General features: G+C 36.0%; 1 pseudogene; it reads right to left on the reverse strand.

Annotated features, from left to right (window-relative positions):
- Positions 1-343: 343 nt before the first annotated feature.
- On the reverse strand, positions 344-895 carry LOC120225098 (annotated as a pseudogene).
- Positions 896-10,494: the final 9,599 nt, after the last annotated feature.

The following is a 10,494-nucleotide window of genomic DNA, read 5'->3' on the forward strand; positions in this document are numbered from 1 at the left end:
GAGCCAAAATCAAGAGTCAGATGCTCAGCCAACTAAGTCACCCAGGTGCTCCAATATAGTGCCTTTCTAATCCCAAATTTCTACATGAATGATCATCACCTATGTGGTTATTTCAAATATTATTAATTTAAGAATTTCAGTATAAATACCTAAGAGTTTAATTTAGAAATTGTATTTATTTGGGGGCTGTATTTATTTATTTATTTAGGTTGTCAAATTATCCTATTGAAATATTTCCCTTTGTAGTTCTTAACTAGCTGAGCATTCGACTGACAAACTACAAGTTATTTTTGTTGGCATCACATTGTTGTCATTGTTGAGAAAGTAATAAGAGAGATAATAATTAAAGGCAACAGTGACTACTTTTAATGTCATCTATGATATCATGAGGGTGGTGGCCATCAACATTGCAGCCCAAAGATAGGGCAGTCCCCAGGATCTCTTTAATGGTTCCAGAGAATTCTCTAGCTAAAGATGGGTACTACATCTGTCAGACAATGTTGACAATCTCATCCAATGTGCTTAATGTTTTTCTGCTTCTTTCTGTCTCTTGGCAGTTCCTTGAGGGCTTTAATAACCAAGATTGAAGCAGAAGGTACCACTTCAATCTGGGCCTGTCTGTTATAAATGGTCAGTTTCACTGTAATCCTCAGACCTTTCCAATCACTGATTGCCTTGGCAATGTCATCACCAACTTTTTTTGGAGACAGACCCAGGGGGGCCTATCTTCAGGACTAAGGCAGCCATTGCACCAACCTCCACATTGGTGTGCCTCAGATGTGTGGCTTTGATTTCATTGGGGTCAAACTTGGGCTGCATGGTGGAGGTGGCTTGTGTCCTGATGAACCTGGATTCAGGACACCTGGAAACAGTTGTACCTTTGCCTCCTCTGGGCAGAAAGCCCTCTTTTGGGTATTAAAAATTTTTAGATGAGGGGCACCTGGGTGGCTCAGTTGGTTAAGCAGGTCAGCTCAGGTCATGATCTCACAGTTCATGGGTTCAAGCCCCACATCAGGTTCTGGGCTGACAGCTCAGAGCCTGGAGCCTGTTTCAGATTCTGTGTCTCCCTCTTTCTCTCTGCCTCATGCTCTGTCTCTCTCTGTCTCAAAATTAAATAAAACAAAAAAAAATGTAAAAAAATTTTATACTAAAATTTGTGCTGCAAGTAATCTCGAATATTGATGGATGGGATAGTTGTTTTTCAAACCATTTTTATGTACTCTTGCATTTATGCACATGTGAAGTGTTATAGTTAATAATTGTTCTTTTTGGTTAAATTCTACCATCTTAGAAAAGTAAGAGCTTCTTTCAATTGACTTTCACCTTGAGCTTATATAACTTTCTTGTCCTGGTGGTACAGAAAGGTGTCACAGCATCATCTTAGATATTCCCTGCCTCACATTTAACCACTTATACAAAGAGCACTAGTATTGTATTTTCGATTTTTGTTATTTTTTGTTTTTTTTTTAAATGAGATTTTGAAGCCATAATTTGGGTAATGAGGGATAAGGAGTGTTCATTTACTGTTTTTTTTTTCCTAGACAGACACAGAAAAGATTTTTAAGAAATTTTTAATGATTATTTATTTTTGAGGAAGACAGAGTGTGAGCAGGGAGGGACAGAGAGAGACACACACACACAGAAACCGAAGCAGGCTCCAGGCTCTAACCTGTCAGCACAAAGCCCGATGTGGGGCTCATTCGTACTCACGAACTGTGAAATCATGATCTCTGTTGAAGTCGGATACTTAACCAACTGAGCCACTCAGGCACCCCCCCGGAAAAAATGTTTTAAAAGGAAAACTAATCACAAATGTATACTGGGATTTCTATTTCTAATAGGAAGTGGCAAAAATATTTCTTCATGTTTTTAGGACCAACTACAAGCTAAGTTATTTTAGTTGACATCGTGTTATCATTCTTGAGAAAGTAATAAGAAAGACAATAATGAAAGGCAGCAATGACAACCAAGTATTGTCTGATGACTACTGAACAACTAAGCCTACAGATTTGAATTGTTTTTACTCTGAATGATGAAACCAGTCAACGGTACTATGTTACTGTGATAAGTCTAGGTATTCGTTAGGTCAAGCCCAACTGTGCTCATATTATTAAAAGAATATTAGAGAACAAATTGTTTTAGGATAACTTTAGCCAGTATTTGTTGACAACATCAGAAGATAAACATGTAAATAAATATTTCAGTAATATATGTAAAGATTTTTACATGTTATATATACATAAAAATGTGTATATATATATAATGTGAAAAATTTTTTAATCAAATTTTTTAAGCTACTGAATCCTCTGTTGAGATAAAATTGTACATAAAATCTCAATGTGCAAATGAATGAATGCAGAATAACTCTGGTTGGGGAGGGAGTAATATAAAGTTTGCTCCAATAAAGTGGCCTAGAGTTCTTCCAGTCAGAGAATCATATTAACAAAATCATTTTAAATAGAAAAATAAAACAAAAATTAATCCCTTGTTTTTGAAATTAGAATAACTGGGGTCTCACATGGGTATTCCTCTTTCTAGTTCTGTAAATCAGGAAAAAATCATTTAATCTATCAAGGACATGGTATCCTTATGTGTAAATTTAGAATCTCAGAAAAAAAGGTTATTATGTTTTCATAATAAAATCATAGTTTTGAGAGTATTTTATATCTTTTACATTACATACAAATAAATATTGAAACTGTATACTGAATTTTCATTTTCATTGACTATATATCTTATTTTTAATCCTGATCCTACAAGATTACTAACCCTCCCTTCCTTCTCCTCAAAGGAAACCTTACAGGATTGTCATATACACTCAGTTCTCAAGTGAATCTAAAACTATTGTGAATACATAAGGCTTCTGTATTTTAGGTGAAAATGTGAAGCTTTTTTGGTAAAGAGTGTTCACTCTTGCCACTGACTAAATCATTTTATGTGAATTATTATGTACTCAGATGCAGTATGGCCCCTATTGATAATTTAAGACCTAGGATATTTCACACATTCCTATAATCTCATAACATCTCTAAAATCTTTGCAGCAAGCAGCATATGCATAAGCTATTAAGAAAAATTTGACCCAGGAGGTAATTTTATCCTCCAACATGATTTAAATATTTGATAGTGGATATTTTTACATGAGATAATAGAAGCAATGAAACCTCCTTTAGGATAACTTCACTTACATGGCAAAATCACATTATAGACCTTGAAAAAGGCATTTTAGAGAAGTGCCCTTGTTAGCAATGTTTTCAAGTATGTCAGTGATACGGATTAGATGTTTAACTGTTTGGGTAATGAATAACACATTCTGAGACAAAGTACATACTGGTTACTATGTCCACTGTCATCCTTGCTGCTAGCACACATTGCTGAATTTAAAGAAGTGGAAGTAAAATTATCCTGATATAAATTTAGGGAGATTATTTTGGACGTTACATTTTGGAAAGGTGAGAAGAATGAAGGATTGCACACCGAAAACTCAATAAACATGAAAGACTCCAACTTAAGAGAATGTTTAGCATGACTATATTAAAGTATAGATAATTTAAAATTGTATTAATAACACTATTTTTATTTTTTATGTGTATTTATTTTTGAGAGATAGAGGGAAAGAGGGAGAGAGAAAGTGTGAATGGAGGAGGGGCAGAGAGAGAGGGAAATACAGAATCTGAAGCAGTCAGTCTCCAGGCTCCATCCAAGCTGTCAGCACAGAGCTTGATGGTGTGATGTGGGGCTTGAACTCGTGAACTATGAAATCATGATCTGAGCCTAAGTCCAAGGTTTAACTGACTAAGCCACCCAGGCACCCCTTATAAATGACACTTTTAACACTTAAACAACCTATTATTGTATAATTATCTATTCCCCAAGAGGAAAAGGGTGTAGGATCTTTCAGTAATGAAATTAAGACATTGTAAATATAAATACAAGGAAGATGACATGAGAAGTCTGTCCTGACATTAGATGTCAGGTATTATTTATCTCTAATAACACTTCTTAGAAGCCTTGTGCCTAATGAAATGCAGTTTGGTAATAGGTTATCATAAGTATAATACTAAAGCTACTTTGTGCATGTCTACTTGTATAATGTACTATTATTATTACAAATATTTTAGAAGACAGTTAACTAGGCATAAACTATTGTAGTGATTGGTATAATAAGACAGATAAATATTTAACCTGGAATCAACAGGGTTCATTTACTCTTGAAACAAACAAAACTTCATTTTCATGTTTACTTGCAAACCTCAGGTTTTGTTTTTCTTTGTTAATTATTAGATTTGTTAGGTAGCCATCCTCCCTTATATAAACCCTTGTTATAAATATATAACAGTGGCAAAAATAATAAAAGTGAGAAATATTATTTAACTTATAATGATGTATTATTGACTTTTTTCGACAGAGCCTGATGCTAGGTGAACCTTAGGGGAATAGTGAGTGATCACAGGGACTGTAAGAAAAAGTATGTGAACTCAAAGGGGAAAGCTGCCTGAAAAATAGGAAACTTCTCCTTTACCAGATAAATAGCTTGTACCTGAAAGGAGGAAAATAAAGTAGCTTGGTTGCTAAGGGCAACTCTAAATGCTACTTCTTCAAGCATGACATTGTATTGGAAGATTCGTGTCTGTACCTCTGCTATTTATCTATCTGCAAGTGATTAAGAAGATGCTATTTTAAGTCAGGTGTTCACACAACTGTCAGCAATCATGAGTTGTGGAGCAGAGAGCAGAGGCACACGGGCTTAAATTCTACACCTTCTGTGAGGCCCAAGGCGCGAAAGTGAAAGACAGTGAAGACTAGGAACAAGAAGAAATGTGGGCTTCTTATCAAGTGGGATGTCACCCTTGTCAAGTAACCCTGACATTTGCTAGAATGTAACAGGATGCCCATCTGTTTTGGTCAAAACACAATTGCTGTCCACTGGAAAATTACCTGAGATTAACTTGACATATTTGTTGTCTTGCAGCTCTTTATCCATTACCTTATATAAGGTTTGCAGAGTACGTTATGGATATAAAAATAAATCAGGTTAAAGTTACAGCAAAACATGTTACAAAGATGCCTCAAATCTGTCTGGGTATTATTATGACTGCTAAAATTTTGTAATGTTTGGCTCGATACTATTTCAAATGATATTTGCAATTTATATTAGACAATATCCCATGGCATGTAAACATTTATAACTATAATTTTATTTTTCCAGCTTGGAGATACAACTGGCAAATAAATATGTAACTTAATGTGAATGATATGATGTTTTGATGAAGGGGTGCATTCTGAAATGGTCACCACGACCTAGCCGATTAACATGTTATCACCTTACACAGTTATCATTTTTGGGTTTTGTAGTGAGAACGCTTCAGGTCTACTTTCTTAGCAAATTTCAAGAATACGGTAGAGTGTAAATTAACTATTGCCTTCATGCAATACACTAGATCCCAGAACTTATTCATTCTACATAACTGAAACTTTGTACCCTTTAACCAACCATCTCCTCACATCCCTGATGTCCCAGCTTCCCACAACCACCATTCTACCTCTAGTGATTTTATGAATTCAACTTTTTTAGGTTCCACATATAAATGAGATCGTGCTATAAGTGAAAGTCCTAAGCACTTAATGTTGTAGTTCTTACAGAAGTTGTGAGGTTGATCTATGCTGAAGGAAAAGAACTATCAGCTCCATTTTTCTAATGAAATCATGGTCCTGAAAAAGGAAAGTCCTATTATAACTTTGGCATTTGGTATTTTCTATTTGTACAAAAGGTTTTGAGGTTACGCAATGGAATGGTCGTTGCCTGTAGACTGTGCTTTCCATTCTACCGCTAAGATGTGCATTAATATGAAAGCAGGGCTTCCTTTCATCCTTATTCTCCTTGCGCCACACTAGTCAATGCCCTTAAACAGGGTATTTTCATTTATAGTGCCTCAGCCTCTTCAACTATCATGCAGATATTAAAGTTCACAAAAAATAACTCAACGTCTTATCCACTATAATCCGAAACACAATTCTGAGGTTTTAGTATAAAAAAGATCTAAAGACCGTGGAAAGGGAATTATGCAGATAGAGAATGAAGCTTAGACAAAGTCTGTATGTAACATAAATAAACTTAACATCAAAGCTATCACTTTGCTTTGCACCTGCAAACAGATAAGTCACCAGCAGACTGCTGAGCACAGGTGTTATGTGCGCAATTCATCTGAGACCCCTAAACAGAATAAACTGCTAGATTTACTTCTCCATGAAGCTTCTAAGTGGATCTTTATGAATGGAGCTTTAGACAGAGTGAAGTTTTCTGCAGTCCTAAAAATAGGTTCACATCCAGTCCATTGTTTATACCAATGAGATACAAAAAAAGTCTGTGATTATTACTTGCTACATAAAATCGATGGATCTGTCCCCAGAAAACAGATGCAAGAATGTATTATATAATAATTTCTGTACTTATTAGCGAAAGTATAACTACTATCTGGTCCCAGGGAGACGTTATGAATTGATTGTTTTTAACAAGCTCAGCTGGCAATATCAAGCCTTGAACAGTGAAACAAATACCTGTACTTATGTCAAAGCAAGGGCTTGGAGGGATAACTTTAAAAGGTGTGGTTTCTCAAAACCATACTCAGATTCTTAGTCAGTAGGCTTAGTTTGGGGCCCAGGAGTCTGAATTATTGACACCCCTCGATCCACAGGTGTTTTGGATATGTCTGTAGGTTTACAGACTGACCTTTTTATTAAAAGTCAAGTTTACTGAGATGTTATATGCCTAAATAAAAATCTTCATCTTTAAGAGCACAGTTTGAAGAATTTGTCAGCAACAACATTAACAATATGTAAATAGGTTCATAGCCCCAAAACTTTTCCTCCTGCCTCTTTGCACCAATCTCTCTTGCTTTCCCAAAACACCGGACAAGCACTCATTTGTTGTCTGTCTCCACAGTGCTGCCTTTACCAGAAAGTCACATAAAGAGAGTCACAGTATATCATTCATTCACTAGTGTTACGCTATTAGGAACCATCCATGTTGCTGCATGTATCAGTAGTTTCTTTATTCCTTTTGGTTACAGAGTAATATTTCATATTATGGGTAGACCACAATTTCTCAATTCATTCACAAGCATGTGCACCTTTGAGGTCTTTTCACAATTATAGTTGGAGCTGCTATGAATACTGGCAAGGAGGTCTTTGCTTAGACTCGTGTTTTCACTTCCTTTGAAATCACTGGGTCCTACAATGGTCATACAGTGTGTTTAATGTTACAAAAAAGTGCCAGGTTGCTGTCCAAAGTGGCTGTGCCATTTTGCATTCCCACCAGCAACATATGATAAATCAATTTGCACTACACACTTGCCAGAAAATGTTATTATTGGCCATTTTGATTTTAGCCACTGCAGTGAATAGGCAAGAATATCTCATTTTGTCAAATGATTTTTCTGTATCTATTAAGATCATCTTTTATTTATTTATTATTTATTTTTGCTTTTAGTCAGTTTATATGGTTAGTTACATTGGTTACTTTTAAAAATATTAAACCAAACTTGAATTTTTGGGAACAGTGTGTTTGTAATCAATTATCCTTTTATTTTCCTTGATTTTATTTGCTAATATTTTGTTAATATTGTTCAATCCCAGGTTATGTAGGATATTATTGTGCAGTCACCTTCTTCTACTGTCTTTAGTTTTGTAACCAAAGTAATGCTGGCCTCATAGAATGGACTGTGACATGTTCCTTTTTTCTATTTTCTGTAAAGTTTATGCATGATTGGCATTATTTATTTCTTGAATATTTAATAAAATGAAACATTAAAATATCTGAGTGTGTTTTCTCTGTGGGATTTTAGCCAGAAATTCAACTTATTTAATAGGTACAGGGCTTACCTACTTATCTAGTTCTCCTTGTGTGAGTTTTTATTATTTTATATTTTTATCTAAGTTGTTGAATATATTGATATAAAGATATTCACAATAGTCGCCTATTATGAGCATCTAAAGTTCATGCTGTATTCTGATATCCTAAGTTTTTATGTAAGGACCTTTTTTTTCTGGCCTGAAATCCCTCCTAGCAAATCACATTATATTTAATCATCATATCTCCTTAGCTTTTAGCTATGATAATTTCTTAGACTTGCCTTGTTTTTGAGGACCTTGCTAGGTTTGAAGAATAGTGCTCAGGTATTTTGCATGATTTCCTCAATTGGGATTTGTCTGATGATTCTCCTCATTATCAGACTGGGGTTATCAGTTTGGGGGAGGAAGTTCACTGAGATTAACTGATATTTCATCATGATGTAATCATGCAGAGGCATACTGTCAACCTCACTGATCACTGTTGATGTTGACCTTGATCCCCTAGCTAAGGTGGTGTTTGTCAAGTTCCTCTGTACAGTTAATCTCTATCCCAACCCCACACCCTACTGTCTTCTTTGGAAGGAAGTTACTATGTGCAGTCCACATATAAGGAGCGGAATGTACCTTATGTCTCCCTGAGGGATTTACATAATATTTACATAAATTATTCAGAACTTGTTCCAGATTGAGTAGTGTACCCTCCAAACTCATGTCTTTGTCAGAACCTCAGAATATGGCCTGGTCAAAAATAAGGAAACTCCAAATATAGTTCATTAAGATGAGGTCATAGTAGAGTCCGAACTTAATCCAATATTACTGATATCTTTACAAGAAGAAAAGGGGCACAGAGACAAGGTCATAGAGGGAAGAAGTACAATCGCTGATGGAGGCAGAGGTTGGAGGGATGCATTTACAAGAAAGGAACGCCCAGGATTGCTGGCAACCACTAGAAAGTAAGAAGAGACAAGGACAACTCCTCTCCTACAGTCTTGATAGAGACGTGCTCCACTGACAACTTACTTTCAGATCTCTCACCTCGATAACTGTGAGAGCATACACCTGTGTTGTTTTAAGCCACCCAGTTCACGGTGCTTTGTTACAGCAGCCCTAGAAAGTTAATTCTAAGTTCTTAAGCCTGGGAAATTGGTCTCTTCCCCCATATGTATGTAATTATTCAACCGTCCATTTTTAAATGAGCCCCCAAATAGTACAGGGGCCACTAGGTTTTCTAGGGACTGAAGGTGAGAAATTTGATGGTAAAAAAAAAATTTCTTCCTTTCGTCTGGTGGCAGATAGTTTTTGTTTACACAGAAGAGTTCAATAGTTTGCAAATATGCTTCAAAAGTTGATCATTATTTATACACCTGGATCACTGAAGAAAACTGTCGGGTCTTCTCTGAACTCACACTTTCTCAAGTGCATCTGGTGGAAGCCAGTGGGAAAGAGGTGACAGGTGGTCAAAGGCCCTACTGTATCTGTAGCCAGAGAGCATTCTAAAACCTTACATTAGCCCATATGTGGCCTTTAATCTTTTGGGTTTTGTTTTGTTTTGTTTTATTTTGTTTTGTTTTGTTGTTTTAGTTTTCTTCCTCACCCTTATGGCTGCCATGCACACTCTTCCAAAGAGAAAACATGTCTGTGTGTCCTATCTCTCCTAGAAAGGACTCGTCAGTCTTTGGCTTATGATTTTGTAGATTACCTGGATTTTTCTCATTGATAGGATCTGGTTGATATTTTCTTGTGTCTTTTAACTTCGTAAAAGGACGTGGAATCTCATGCAGACAGAACTCTAACAAGTACTTTTCTTGAAGGGCTTGAAGGGATTGAACGTGTTGAGTCATGATGTTGCAGTTCTGTCCCTGGTTTATTTATGAAAACTTAAGTTGCTTTCCTAACTTCGGATGTCTTGTTCTCTATCTTAGAAGGACAGTGGGGCAACTGAGGAGCCAATATATACACTCATATAATTTACAATATTAAATTATCTGTTCCAGAAATAGAGTGGGATCTTCTGAATTGTCCTGTTAGACCAGTCCTGGGACCGGAGGGATCAAGACTTCACATAAAAGGAAATTGAGGAAAAAAGCCGAAAATTACATTGGAAACATCTATATTCCTCCAGTAAAAGAGGAGCAATAAGAATCATATATCTGTGCGGGGCGTCTGGGTGTCTTGGTCGGTTGAGCGTCCAACTTTCGCTTAGGTCATGATCTCGCGGTTCGTGGGTTCGAGCCCCGCGTCGGGCTCTGTGCTGACTGCCAGCTCAGAGCCTGGAGCCTGTTTCAGTCTGTGACTCCCTCTCTCTCTGACCCTCCCCTGCTCAAGCTGTCTCTCTCTCTCTCCTAGAAATAAATAAAACATTAAAAAAAAAAAAAGAATCATATATCTGTGTATATGTTAAATTATAAGTAAGTCCAAACTATATGTAGATTAAAGAAGATTTTGATAAGGAAGGGCTTTCTAATATATTCCTCTTTTTTTTTTCTAATCTATCTTTACTATGGATATTTACTATAATATTTGCAGTCTCTTTATTCTCCATAGGGACTTTCAAATAACTTACACAAAAATATTAATTTTAAGAAGAAAGCAACATGCAAATGCTTATGGAAATTTAAAGAAAACTTTCCTAAAGCTAAAAAAA

This window comes from Hyaena hyaena, unplaced genomic scaffold (genome assembly GCF_003009895.1).
Source record: "Hyaena hyaena isolate Hyena2069 unplaced genomic scaffold, ASM300989v1 scaffold_1322, whole genome shotgun sequence".
In the NCBI taxonomy this organism is placed as follows: domain Eukaryota; kingdom Metazoa; phylum Chordata; class Mammalia; order Carnivora; family Hyaenidae; genus Hyaena; species Hyaena hyaena.